The following is a 14,656-nucleotide window of genomic DNA, read 5'->3' on the forward strand; positions in this document are numbered from 1 at the left end:
CCAGTTTGATTCCCAGCCCAGCAGGGAGAGTCCCACATGGCGCGGCAGACCCCTCCTGTCTCCCCGCTGCTCCCCTCAGCAGTGTCTTCGGTCTGTCTGCCTGCTCTGCTCCCCGCTCTGGCTCTGGTGAATCCTCTCACCCTCCTGTGCCTCTGGCCTGTACCCTAGATCCTGTATAAAAATAAATAAATCTTGGGCCTCCCTGGTGGCGCAGCAGTCGAGCGCTGGGTTGCGAAGCTGCCCGCAGCCTCTGCGGCGCCGGTTCGATCCCCGGCTGCTCCCCGGCCACCGGAGGAGGGTCCCACATGGCGCGCAGACCTCTCCTGCCGCCCGCTGCTCCCCTCAGCAGTGTACTTCGGTCCTTCTGCCTGCTCTGCTCCCCGCTCTGGCTCTGGTGAATTCTCTCACCCTCCCGCGCTTCTGACTGTACCCAGTGCATGTATAAACAACAAACAAACAAACAAACAAATCTTTTAAAAAAAACCAAACAAACGAAAAATCCGTGGCGGTGGAACACCAGTCAGCAGTAACAGAAAGTGGCGGGGCAGAGCTAAAGCCACTTCGCATACTTGTTTGTTCAAGAGAAAATAAGAGATCGTGAGTAACTGTGGAGTGAGAGTTTGGTATCCACAGTAAAGTGTTAAGGGTCGTTACTAGACGAAAAGAAATAGAATTGGAGGGAGCAAGAGAGGAGGGAAAGGAAATAAAGCTTGGTTTATCTGATTGGAGGTAGGAACAAAAAAAAAATCTGAATAGATGTGAAAAATGAACCGGGACTAGAAGTGCACACACACTGACACGGAAAACAGACAAAGAAGGTGGTTGGCAGCTGAAATGGAATCCGAAGTGTTTTTAAGTTCAGTGAGATGACGTTAAATTTTTTTAAAAGATTTATTTATTTATGCACACAAGAGCTGGGGTACGGGCCAGAGGTGTGGGGGGTGAGAGGATTCACCAGAGACAGAGCGGGGAACAGAACAGGGGGATTGACTGAAATCCACTGCTGAGGGGAGCAGCGGGGAGTCGGGAGAGGTCTGCTGCGCCCTGTGGGTAGCTCCCTGGCCCACCAGGGATCGAACTGGCTGCAGATTGCTTCATAGTGCAGTGCTTAACCCCTTGTGCCACCAGGGAGGCCCCGATGTTAAATATCATACAGCAGTTAAGATCATGAATCACGTGGCCCCTGGATAAATCCCCATGCTGTCGAGTGGGAAAAAGGCCAGAAGTAAAAGAATACAGCAGGATCCCAGCCGCTGTGCCCATTGCAATACTCAGAGGTGTGGTGAATACCGTGTGTGTGTGTGTGTGTGTGTGTGTGTGTGCACGCGTGTGCGCATAAGGACAGATAGTCAAGTCATAAAAGTTTGTGTGGGAGTAATATGCAAAAAATCTGAGATAATGGTTGGGAAGAAAACAGTTTAGCTCTTTCTTAAATGTTTTGACTCCTCAAGAAAAATATTTCAAGCCAACCAGGTAAACTATCAACACTTATTTTCTCTTCAGAGGTCACTGATAATACCTGTCTTCTTCTCTCTTTTCCTGCTTGAAGTGTTTCCAGATTTGAAATGAAAATGTTTCGGACTTAAAATACAAATGTTTCAATAGGGGCCTCCCCGGTGGCGCAGCGGTTGAGCGCTGGGTTGCGAAGCTGACCGCAGCCTCTGCAGCACCGGTTCGATCCCCAGCTGCTCCCCGGCCACCGGAGGAGGGTCCCACATGGCGCGCAGACCTCTCCTGCCGCCCGCTGCTCCCCTCAGCAGTGTCCTTCGGTCCTTCTGCCTGCTCTGCTCCCCGCGCTGGCTCTGGTGGATTCTCTCACCCTCCCGCGCTTCTGACTGTACCCAGTGCTTGTATAAACAAAACAAACAAATAAATAAATAAATAAAAGCATGCCTCTATTAAAAAAAAAAAAATGTTTCAATAAAGTCTTGGTGGTTTCAACTCCTAGGTATGTATCCAAAGAACCGAAGCGGACTCCAGCATGTAACTGTATGCCAGTCCTCACCAGGGCATCACTCATAAACGCCAGGAGGTGTAAACAACCCAAGCGTTCATCCGCAGATGAGCGGATAGACAGAAAGTGGCCTAGCCTCATGGTGGAATATTATTCAGCCTTCAAAAAGGCCGAACATGCTGGAACACAGACCCATCTTGAAGACATTATGCTAATAAGGCAGACGTGAGGATAAACACGGTGTGATCCACTCATCTGAAATATCTACAAGAGGCAACATCTTCGAGCCAGAGATTAGACTAGTGGTTACCAGGCCCGGGGAGGGGGTGGGGAGAGTCACTGCTTGATTGCGCTGTAGTTTGTTTGTGGCAATAAAAGTTTCTGGAACTGGAGAGTGTCATGCTGTGGATGGACACACGGTAAATGTAGTGAATGCCCCCAAAATGTGTGGTTAAAACGGCAAATTTGGTTCTATATACTCACCACCATTTTAACAAGTTAACAGCGTAATATATCAGAAGCCACTGCACAGCACACTCAGCGGGTGAAATGTGTGGTGTGTGAATTGTCTCTCCTCGCAGCCGCTTTAAAATAATCTTGTTGCTCAAGTGACAGCCTTGGACGTGCCGGGGGACCGCTAGCTTCCTAACTGGGCGTCTGTTTTCATCCGTGTGGGGCCGGCTTGATGGCCCCAGAGACTCTTTCGGGGTTGAAAACTCTGACTCACAAACTATGTAGTAAAGCAGGGTTCCCTCAGTAAACAGATACTAAAGAAGAATTCAAGATTCTGTGAAAACCGGAGGCCGCGTATCAAGACAAGTCCGGGGCTGCACAAAATCAAGGCCTGGCTGCAAAGGTCAAGGGTCAGTTGCACATGTGGGCAGGCGGTGGGAAGACCTCTGGGTGGCGTCGCCAAGTTCCGGAGCAGGATGAGTGGCGACGAGACCCCTTGCCCCGGCTGTGACTCCTCGGCTGGGGCCTTGGTGGGCCCCGAGGGTCTCGGGAATCAGGCGCTTCTGCAGGAGCCACCCGGGCCATTGCCACCCACCCCGCCGCCTCTCTCACGCACATGTGCATCCCCGACCGAGGCCTGTCTGCGTTCGTACAGAGGATCTGAGCACACCGACCCTCCCTCAGTCTCCAAGATGCGTAGGCAGGTGATGGGGCAGGAACTGCTGCAGATTTTGGCTCAAAATAACTAGAAACTTGCTTACAGTTAAAATGAGGTGCACCGAGAATGGCCAATCTGATAACAGGGCGCAGCCCTGATGGGCGTGTCCAGGGCAGATCACACGGCAGATCCACTTTCTCCGCATCAGAAAAGCCTGGAAGCTTGTTAAACCCTGCATGGCTCAGCTCACCCCAGAGCGTCTGACTCAGCGGGCCGAGGGTGGGGCGGAGAGTTAATCTTCCACAAGCCCCAGGTGCTGCTGGCACTGCTAACCCGGGGCCCGCACTTGGAGGGGCGCTGACTGGGCTGCCCGCCTTGGGCAGGGCACGCAGAGCCAGGTCCCGTCCACCACGGGGGCCCACACAGGACAAGCATTCAGGCTCCAGGAGGCGGGTTTGCTCCAAACGGGGGACCCACCTCGCTCAGTCAAAGGGCGAAGTGTTTCCCGGGCACGTCCTGTGTTGCAGCAGCAGCCCAGGGACCAAAGTGACCTTCATGGGGGGGTGACCCAGGTCCTAGACATCACAGCCGGCCGGGCAGGCGAGCCCCAGCCCCCACATGCTGCTGTGCTTGTTCTCACTGATTTGACAGAGATTTGTTAGGTTTCTACTGCTCTCCAGCCTACGAGCTGTCTCCAGAGACAGACTCCGGGCCAGGCTCCGGACAGGATGCTCAGGTCAGGGAGACGGCCCCTGGAGGGCAGCCCCCCATGCAGAGCAGCCGGGGCAGACGAGCGGGGATGGAGGCAGCGTGAATTGGAGCCGCCCCCGTGGGAACAGCCTCTCGCAAGCCCAGCAGCCGGGGTGGCCCCACAGTACCCTCGGGTGCCCAGAAGGACCAATGTCAAGGCCAGGAGGAGATGCCGGCCCCCTGCTTGTCCACAGCGGGCACGACAGCCGAGGTGCAGGGACGCGGACATCAGTCCAGCCGCGTGTCCAGCCTTCAAAAGTGAAGGAAGCCACGCATGACGCACCGTGACACATGGCAGCCTCCCGGCTTCGTATAGGGGGGCGGCCACACGGATTTAAGGGTGTGCGGGGCAGGAATGCTCTGGACAGAGCAGGGTGGGTGTGCAGGGCTGGGCAGGGGCTCTGTCCAGGGGACAGTGTCACAGTCACCCCAGAGCACGGGTCCCAGAGACCTGCTGTGCTCCGTGTGCGGCCCACGCCACATCGGGCGCTGAGAAGCTTGAGGGTCGACTCGCGATGAACGCTCTTCCGCAGTTTACACAACAACACCAGAATGAAATGCAACAAACTCGAGCTACCACCTCACATTCATTAGGATGGCTGGAATAAAAAAAATTTAAGCACAGAAAATCCCAAGTGTTGGTAAAGCTCTGGGGAAACTGCTGCCCCTGGATGTCGCTGGCTGGGATATAAAATGGCAGGTGCCCAGTTTGGTGGCTCCAGAAAGTCAGACATAACTGCAGGGCCCCTCCCTCTAGAGCCAGGCCCCAGGCCGGGGCTCACTGCCCCGTCTCCTGAACGCCCCTCAGCAGAGGAACAGAATGTGGTGTGCGTGTGCGGTGGAATACTAGTAAGCCTTGAAAAGGAAAGAAAGCAACACGTTCTGCAACATGCAGCAGGATGAACTGTGAGAACCTGGAAAGTGCGAGAAGCCGGGCCAGGGAATGGCCCAGAACCAGCACAGCCACAGCCCGAGAGTCCAGCCGGCACCGGGTGGGGGGTGGGAAGGCATCACCATGAACACAGGCCTCCGTGTAGGTGACGAGACGGTTCTGGAAATGCGTGGAGAGGGTTGCACAACATGGTGAGTGCACTTAATGTTACTGGAGCGTTGGCTTGAAATGGCTAAAAGGATAAATTTTATGTGTATTTTATCGTAATAAAAAAATTTAAAATAGAGGAACGCCCAATTACCCCTGGGATTTAGCTCAACAATGAGTAATCTTCCGCGTAGCTACATCCCAGGCCACGTTCGAGACATACTAAAAAGTGCTGTTGTTTTCCTGAAATGCAGATGCAACGAGGCCGCCTGCATTTGCCGCCGTGACTGTCACAGAATCTGACGCGGGAGGGAGAGAGAGCAGGGCCCGGGGGGTCGGGGTGCAGCTGAGGGGCCCAGCCCATGGAGCCCGCGCTGGAGCCCGTGCTGGTCTGCCAGGAGCAGGGGCTGGCTGGGCCCTGGGGTGTCCGTCGGGCGCTCCCCACCGCGCCCCTCCGTGCACCCGGCCACCTTGTGCTCCGCGGGCAGCGCCTGGGGTAGGAGGAGCTGGTCGGGGCCACCGGACGAGAAAGAGACAGTGACCACAGGTAGCGACGGGGCCCTGGCCTGCGGGGCTGCGGCGGGCGGCCCGCCGGGGGCTGTGGCTGGCGTGGCGGCCGTCGGCCCCGCGGCCATCCCGGCACGATGACTGAAGACGAACGTGCGGCCGCCCTGCCGGGTCCTGGCGCTCGCTGGCGGGAGTGGGCGGCTCCGGCACTGGGCGGGCCCCGGGCGTGGCTTCTGCCCATGCCCCGCCACATCCATAAATTATCGCTTCATTAGACACGTTGCGGCCCCACCGCAATTACATCCCAGCACCCGCCATCACAGGCCGCGGCGTGACTCACTGAGATTAAAGAAAAGCCATTTCTAAAATCCTGGCATTTCTTGGGAAATTCCCCGAGGCTCAGGCAGATGAACTGGGCCTGGGCGCGGGGTCCCTGGGCGAGGGGCCTGGACACGCAGCCGCCCTGGTCCCCCCCACACCTGCCGCGCGGGTAGGAAGTGAGCCGAGAGCCCAGGTGGGGCAAGGCAGCCCCAATCTACACTGCACCCCGATTTCCATCCAGGGCACCACAGCCTCACCTGTGGCTGTGTGGGCGGGGGTGGTGGGAGTGGCGGGAGGAGCTGTGGGGGGCTGTGGGGGGGGGCAGCCAATACGGGGGCTTGGAGCAGGCGCCACAGCAACGCCAGCTGCTGCCAACAGGAGAAAGGGGGGGTTCGGGGACTCGCTGTACTTCCTGCTCAGTCTCTGTCACCCCACAGTAGAAAGAGCCAGACTACGGGTCTTTAAGAAGTGGGGTGCAGCACCCCTCCGGAGTGAGAGCAGGGGGAGGCGGTGCAGGCGAGGGCTGGGCCTTCCTGGGGGATTTGGCCTGAGCCGGCCGGCGGGCACCGTGCGTCTCCGCAGCTGCGGGCGCGAGTGCGGGAAGGGAGGAAGGAGGCAGCCGTGTGGACGGCGGTTCCCCGCGGGCAGTGACCGGAATCTCCAGGGACTCTCCTCGCAGCCTCCAGGCCCGAGCCCTGGCGCACAGCCCGGCGCGCCCAGTCCCGCAGAGCTGCCTGGGGGGGCCCTGCCACGCAGCCCCTGGGCCAGCCTCTCGGCCCGCCGCGGGGGGCCAGGCGAAGTGGGCCCCATCCGCCCCGTCCCTCGTGCAGGCGACAAGCTCTGCGCACAGTGGAGGGTGTGGCCGCCCCGCGGCGAGGGGCCCTTCTCCCGCCCGCCTCCGGGCTCACTGAACCCACGACGAAGGAGCTTCCCTGAGGACACCGCGGCCCCGACGCGCCCGTGGGCAGGAGGCTGTGTGGCCCCGTGGGCGCTGGGCCTTCCCCCGGGAAGAGAGGAGCGGGGCCCTGTCCGGCCGGGACCAGTGGGGCGCGGGGCGGCGGGGGGCGGGAGAGCTGGCCAGCGCGGCCTTCTGCCCCGGGGGCGTCCACAGTTTTAGGGGAAGGGGGGTCCCAGAGCCGAGCAGTGCCCCGCGAGCCCCCCGCCCGGCAGCCTGGGCATTTCTGGCCAATGCCCCCAGCTGGGCCGGCCGGCCTCCCCCCTTCTCCCGCCCCCTCTGCTGTCCTCTGCTTCCTTCTCGGAGTCGTTCCTCCTCCCCCCACGGCTCTGGAAGGCCGCGCTCCGGCTGCGCGGCGAGCCCAGGGGGCTGGAGGGCCTGGGCAAAGCACAGGGGCCTCCTTCAGAAGCTGCGAGAGTGGGGCGCCGTGGCAGGGCACCCCTCCATGAATTACAGGGGCGCCTCCCAAACCTCCCTGCACACACAGGTCGCGGGCTCTCGTTAAACCGCAGCTCTGATTCAGGGAAGCGCATCACGCTCAGTAAAGCTGGGCTGGAGCCTGAAATTCCGCATTTCTCACACGCCGAGGGTGTTGCTGGAGCTGCAGTGGGGGGGCAGCAACAGGGACGCCTGCCCGAGCCCGGGCCACAGAGTCCCCCACACTGCTGAGTGCGAGGGCGGGGCTCAGGCTGCCAGGCTGCCCAGGGACCCGCAGGCACCATCTCCGAGACTCCGGGGGGCTGCGGGCTCCATGTCTGAGACTCGGGGGGTCCCCCGCAGGCACCATCTCTGAGACTAGGGGCATCTGCGGACTGACCCGGAGCACGTTTCTGTGCCCCCCAGAGCTGGCATCCAACTAGCAAGGGAGGAGGCCAGAGAGGGAGAGCCGGCCACGCAGGCCGCGGGCCCGGACACCCTCGGCAGGTGGGTACTCAGCCTCCTCAGCATGACCCCTGGCTGTGCCCCTCCTGAGCCCCGACAGGACGGCACCTGCTGCCCCCAGCCCTGGCCCAAGGACAGCAGCGTTGCTTCCTGCCTTCCCATCCCGTGCAGCGTGGAGGGCTGGGCACCCCGCGGGTGCCAGCAGGGTGCCCGCAGCGGGCGCTGTCATCGGGCGAGGGCTTGCGTCAGAGGCCTGCAAACCGCCTGCATTTATGGCCGACTCAAGGGATGACAGGCTCTTTAAGATCTTCGCCCCCTAATGGCCCGACACCTAGCTTGGCGCTGGCGTGGAGCAGGCACCTGTCAGGGGGGTTAAGTGAGCGGCCAGTGGCCTGTGATCAGCGGGGGGTGGAGGGAGACCGGGGGATCCTGGTGGGGGCCGGGGGGGCGGGGCCTGCGGTGGGGGAAGCGTGTGCGCCACGGTGCCAGCGGCCCGGCGACCGGGGCTGCTCGTGAAGCGTCACCAACCGGCTGCACCTGGACGGGCGGGCAGCGAGGGGGTGTCTGGCGGGGGGCGGGGGCCTCATGAGCACAAGGGACAAGCTCCTCCCAGGGCCCACGTCCCGCCTGTGAGCGCGGCTGCCGCTCGGGTCTCGGCAAGTTTCTTCTTTTCGGCTCGAGGCCAGAAGCCCCCTCAGCACAAGCCGGAAGGGTGGCCGGGGGACGCCAGGGTGGGGCGGGTGGTGACGCCCGCGCCTCAGCCACCAGCCCGCGGCTTCCTCTCCAGGGCCTCTGGCCTGGACGCCGGCCGGCGGACTGCGTAGGGTTGGAGGGTCCCTGCTGCCCGCGCCCCCTCTGCCTGCACCCCCTTTCCTGCCCCCCCTGCCTGCACCCCCTTTCCTGCCCCCCCTCTGCCTGCACCCCCTTTCCTGCCCCCCCTCTGCCTGCACCCCCTTTCCTGCCCCCCCTGCCTGCACCCCCTTTCCTGCCCCCCTCTGCCTGCACCCCCTTTCCTGCCCCCCCTCTGCCTGCACCCCCTTTCCTGCCCCCCCTCTGCCTGCACCCCCTTTCCTGCCCCCCCTCTGCCTGCACCCCCTTTCCTGCCCCCCTCTGCCTGCACCCCCTCTGCTGCAGAGCAAGGGCAGCCACGAGGCTGCAGTGGGGCGGTGTGACGGGCTTCTCATGGGGACGATGACGCCTTGATTTCTTAAGTAATGGCGGGGGGTCGGGCGCGGAGCCCACGAGCGTGACCCTCGTGTCCCGCCAAGCGCGGGGCCAGGCCCAGGGGAGGCGCAGCAGCCGAGCCGGCCTCCGCGGGGTGGCAGGGGGCGGCAGGCCCCAGCTGGTTCGCTCTGCAGAGGCGGCGGGCAGGGCGGGGGCTGCTGCCGAGGCCCACGGGTGCGGCCACCCACCCCGGGAAGCCATGTGGAAAGGAAGAAAAAGCCTCGGGCTCCCCTCGGCCCACAAGCGCAAATTTAACTACAAGACGCGCTCCTCCTGACCAGCCCTGTCCGTCACGCGTTTGACGAGTTTGCCAGGATCCGGGTCCCGTGTGCCCATGAGGGCCCCTCCCCAGCCCCCACGCGGGCTCCGGGTTCAGGGGCAGCCCCCCCACGTCCACACTGCCCGCCCACCGGCCTGCCCGCTGCGGGGGACGCCCGCACCTGGCCCTGGCGCCGCAGACCCGGCTGGGTGCCGCCTTCCCGCCTGCACAGGCCCCTGGGGCCGGCCTCTGCCCTGCGCAGCCCAGGGAGTCTGTGTCCTCACTCCTGTGCCTGCAGGCAGGGCCTCGCCGCAGCCGGTCACCTCTGAACGGCCCTCTCCCCAAATTCATCCCGTGGTTCTGGGGGTTCCGGCTCCAAGCCGTGAGTCTGGGACCACACGCTTGGGCCCCAAACACAGGGCAGAGGCCGACCGTGGGCCGTGGCCGCTCGAGGCCCCACGCAGGCCGGCGCCGGCCCGGGCAACATCTGTCCTTGGGGGTGACGCCTCCAGGGAGCAGACGAGGGTTTCGGCCCCTGGCGGCTCCAGCCGTGGGCACCTGCTGGTCCCCAGCCCTGGCGCTCCCGCCCTCCAGCTGGCGGCTGAGCACGGTGTCCCCAGGACAGCCCCTCTGAGCCTCAGTCTCCCTGGGTGTCAGGTGAGGGTGATGCCACGAGACCACGTCCCACCAAGTGGAGCGGCGGCAAAACGATGAGCAGGGGCCTGGGTGCTGGGAAACACTCGCCCGAGATAAGCCACTTTCGTTGTTGTTGTTGTGAGTGCTTCATTGGGGCTACTATCACGGCTAATTATTATTATTACTATTATTATTATTATTACTGCCCCCTCCCTTCTGAGATCGGCTGGCAGTGAGGACGGCTGGTGGGAGGAAGTGGGTTTGGGAGCAGAAGAAAAGGAAAACTAATTACATGGCACGACATCGCCGAGCAGGAAACGGGTCTCGTCGGGGCTTGTTCTCCGAAGGGGAAACTGAGGCAGGGAGCAGCGGGATCTCACATCCCGTGGTGCGCCAGTCACGGAGCTGGAGCCAAGCCAGTGGGTTTCCCGATGCCTGAGCCGGATTTCCGGGCCAGGAGGTGCCCCTTTCTCTGCCCGTCCGAGGGAGGGGGCCGAGGAGCGTGTCGGGGGGAGCCGACTGGAGGACGTGGCTCTGGGACGGGCACGCGGGAGGCCAGCGTCCCTTCCGTGGGCCTCCGTGGGCCTCGCAGGCCAGATGCGAGAGGGCCATCTCTCCCTCCCCTGAGGGCACTGGCCAGACGCGCCTGCGGAGACAAAACAGCCTCGTCCTCATGTCCACGCGCCCCCAGCACGCAGTGGGGCGCCCGCAGAAGCCAGCTGGACGGCGCCTCCCACCAGTGAGCCCCCAGGTCACAGAGCGCCCACCTCCAAATCCAAGCCCCGCGCTAACGGGACACGTGGAAGCCTCGTGCCCTGGCCCTCACCTGCGGCCCCTCCGCGCCAGGAGGCTGGGGTGGGTCACTCGCACCCGGACGGGAGGGGCGTCTGAGGCCCAGATCACGTCGGCCTGGGCTCAGTGATCCGCTCAGCAGACGCGACTGAGGAGATTTTTTTCTGGAACTGCAGAAAAAGAGGTGGCTTAGGCCAAGGGGCCGTGACCCGCCCGCCAGCGCCCTGAGGAAAGGCAGGAGCTGAGCCCCGAGGAGGGGGCCGCACCCCCTCTGGTGCCTGCGGCCAGCAGAGGCCAGAGCTGCTGCCCGGACCCGCTGGCTGGGGGCCGACACGGTCTCCTTGGTCAACGGCGCCACATCAGCTTCTTTACTCTTTCAGCTTCAGCTGCTTGAACCCGGCCGGCCGCGGCCAGAGCCACGAGCCAGGGCACGCGGGTGACGGGGGCGCTGGGCCTGGACTCCCAGCCCGGGGCGGGGCCGCTTCCCCGGCCTCCTCGGCGCCCACCGCCTGGCCCAGCAGCCTCGCGCAGCCTCGCCTCTGCTGGGGCACCCCTGGGACCTCTGTGTCCAAACCTCTTCCCTTACAGGGAACACGGCACGCGGCTCCGACCGGCCCCAGAGGCCTCGTCTTAACCCAGTGACCCCTTTTGGAGGCTCCTCCCGACCCACCACGTCGGGCCCCGAGGCCAGGCTGCTCCAGAGAGCTGGGGGGCAGGTTCAGCCCCACCGCCAGCAGCGGTGATGGGGGCTCAGGAGCGCAAAGGGGAGTGGTCGGGGGTGGGGGTGGCCACGGAAGGACGGGGCGGCTGACGGCGCCTCTGCACAGCAGCACGCGAAGCAGCCGGGCGCCCCAGGAGCCGGCTCAGACCCCTCGGCCGGGCTGGGAGTGGCCGCACACCCCCCGTGTACACCGGGGCGAGACTCTGAAGCCCCCTTAGCTCAGCTCCTGGGGCTGCTCAGTTCCTGCCGGGGAGCAGAAGTGGGGACGAGGGCGACACGGGTCCAGCGCCCAGGAGGCCCGGGTGTGGGGACGGCGCCTTCCAGCCTCCGTCCAGGGCCCAAGCCTGGGGCCTGGGGCCTGGGGCGCTTAATAAAGGCCTGCTCAGCCCAGGCTCTGCACGGCGAAGGCGTGACACGGCGGGCAGGGGCGGGAGAAGCGGCCCCAGAGGCTGCAGGGAAACCCCGAGCACCACGTGAAAGAAAACACGCTCGCAGGCCCCGGCCTGGGCTGCCCAAACCGTCTCTGCTCTTCGGCTGAACCCCGGCAGGGCCCAGAGGGCGAGGGCGGCTTCGGAGCGGTGTGAGTGCCCGTCGGCCTGATGGCGGAAGTCGGGGCGCGCCCCGCAGGGAGCGGGCTGGGCGGTGCCCCACACGCCGGGAGCCCAGGGCACCTGCTGCGCCCTGGGGGGAGGGGCAGCGCTTCAGAGGAGACTGTTAGAAGGAACGGACCGGCCGCTGGGCAGAGTCCCGAGCGGGGCGTGGACCCGCGGCAGGGGCGCGAGGCTGGGACCGAGCGGGGCCCCAAACCCGGGCGTGGCGTCCTCCTGGGAAACGCGGGTGGTCAGGCCGGAGGCGCGGCCTCGGGAGGACAGGCAGGCTCGGGCCTGGGGCCGCGTCCTCTGCTCTTCCACTCTGTGCTTATCGTCCAACAGGTCTGCAGGTTTAGCGCCCCTGGAATCGCTGCCAGACCTCCCGGGGCCCGAGCCCCCGCGCAGACCCCTGCCCGCCGCGGGCAGCAGCTGGCCCAGCGCCAAGGAGGCCCAGCCCGGCCCAGCCCTTTCATCCGCCCGCCGTGAGCACGGAGCTCGGCGGCCGCGGGTTTAAGAGCATCTGGCGTTGCGGACGCTTTCATCTGGGCCCGCGCGCTGTTGCGACAGCCGCCCCGCTCTGGGGGAGGAGGCAGGTGCTATTAACCCCATTACACGGATGGGAAAACCGGGGCCAGCAGCTCTCCCAGCCGACCTGCCCGGGGCGGGGGGGGGGTTCTGCCCCGTCAGGGGCCCTGGACAGGGTGTCTAAGCCCCGGGAGGATGCTTCTGGGAACACTCGTGGGTGGGCTTAATTATGGGCTTTGTCTTCCCCTCTGGGCTGAGTGATCTGGGGCCAAGGCCGGCCGGGCGGGAGGGGTCACGGGGCGGGCAGGGGAGAGGGTGCTCCTCGCGGGCGGAGGTCCGAGCGCAGCGGGAGCCCCCAAGGCCCGGGGGAGACCAGGGAGAATCCGAGGACACGCCCAACTGGCGCCCCCAACGGGCCCTGCACTGCCCTCGGACAGCCCAGGATGACGGGTCGGCCCCGGGGGCGTGGGGCACGTGGGCAGCCGCCGCGGCAGAGCCCGGAGCGGGGAAGGACAGCGAGCCGGGCCCGGGAGGGCGAGGAGCCCGCAGGGGAGCCCCCGGGGCGGGCAGGAGGAAGGAGGCTCCGAGGACGAAGGGCGTGCGGGCAACTCCAAAGCCCTTTCTTGGGGCGCCGCCAGTCTGGGCCCCTCGGGCGCTAGTTGGGCCTGACTGCGTCTAAGGCCGGCGCCCTCCGTGTCCGGATCCACCTGCACTCGCCCCACGGCGGCCGCGGGGCCCACGCAAGGAAGCCGCCAGCGGGTCCCCAGCATTGCTGCAGACACCAGGGCCCGCCGCGCACAAGAGCCCCCCCCCCGTGTCTGAGGCTCCCCGGCCTCTCGCTCGGAGGAGGCAGGAGTCGGGGGCTGGGGCTGCTGCAGCGTCGTGAGCGAAGGGACAGCCCACGGGGGCTTGCGGGGGGCTCGGGGCTCTGCAGGGGACAGCAGGGACGCAGGCTGCGGTGAGTTGGGTCCTGTGTGCCGGCCCCACTGGGGAGCAGCTGAGTCCTGCTCTCCAGCCCCCCGCCTGGGGCGCCCTCAGAAGCAGCCTCACCACTCGGGACCAGCAGGCCCATCAAAATGAGTGGGTCACCAGTCCCTGCACCTCCCTCACCCCCAGCCACCCCGCACCCCCAGAACCCCTGAGCACCCCCAGCATGCCCCAGCACTCCCGAGCCCCCCTCAGCACTTCCCAGACAGCATCCTGCCACACCCCAGAACCCTCCAAGCCCCCCAGAGCCTCCCAGAGGTGCTCAGCACCCCCGAGTGCCCAGTCCTGGGGGTGGGGGGGGCTTCGCCTGGGCCTCCCCAAAGGCACACGGGCATGTCCTGGTTCTCCCGGTGTCCCCAGACGTCCCCGTCACAAGAGTCTGTTCCCGTAGTAACAGACCTGGGGACGGCACCGCTGACGACTAATCACTCCCCGTGAATGTTTTATTGGCCGTAACCCGCGTTATCAGAATCCGCGTCAACACCGAGGCCACAATCACTCCCGGAGCAGAGACGCCCCGTGTTCCCCAGTGACCTCGCCATGGCCGGGGGGTCCCCAGGAGCCGCAGGGACAGGCTCGAGCTTCCCGACCGGCATTTTCTCAGTTGGTAAAACCAGCAGCCGGGCAGGGACGAGCTGCCCGCGCCCCTCTCCTGCCCCGCAGGCCCTCAGCTCCCGCCAACGGCGGGACCAGCCTCCCAGGCCCCTCCCGCGCCCCCCTCCGGAGCCTGCTGGAACCGGGGCGCTGAAGCCCGAGGGAGACCCCGGCCCAGACCGTTCTCCGCTCCCCCTCAGGAAAGGAGCCCCAATAAACGGGAAACGCAGGCTGAGGCCGCGTCTTCCCAAGGGAGCCAGGAAGAGACTCCCGGGGCCTGAGGAGCACGGTGGACAGGACGCCCGGGAGGGGGTTAGGGGGGCGCAGCCGGGGCGTCTCCTGGGCCCCCAAGGCCCTGCTGTCACACGGCGGCCTTGCACAGACCAGGGGCAGAGAAGGCCGCAGCTGGACAAGCGGCAGGAGGGACACCCCGGCCAGCCCCAGACACACGGCCCCCGGGGTCACCGGAAAGGCCACTGGTTCACCCCTGGGCCCGCGGCCGCCCAGCACAGAAGGACCCAGCGCCCGCTGCACAGATGGCGGCCGGAAGGGCTGCCTGACTCGCTCCGAACCCGCTTCCCCGGACCCTGTGCTCCGCCAGGGCACGCCCCGCCGGGCACGGAGGACAAGCCACGGCCCACAGGCGCCGGCGCCCCTCCCGGCCCTGCCCGGCTCCCCCGCGGGGCGCGGGACTGTGTGTGGGCGCTGGCCGCGGGCTGGCTGTCGGGAGGAGCCCTTTTGTGGGCCCAGTCCCCCAGGACGGGGCCTGGAGCCGGCGGCCGTCGCCCTCAGATGTCACGTCTCGCCGC

The sequence above is a fragment of the Talpa europaea genome (assembly GCF_964194135.1).
Source record: "Talpa europaea genome assembly, chromosome: 12".
NCBI lineage: Eukaryota > Metazoa > Chordata > Mammalia > Eulipotyphla > Talpidae > Talpa > Talpa europaea.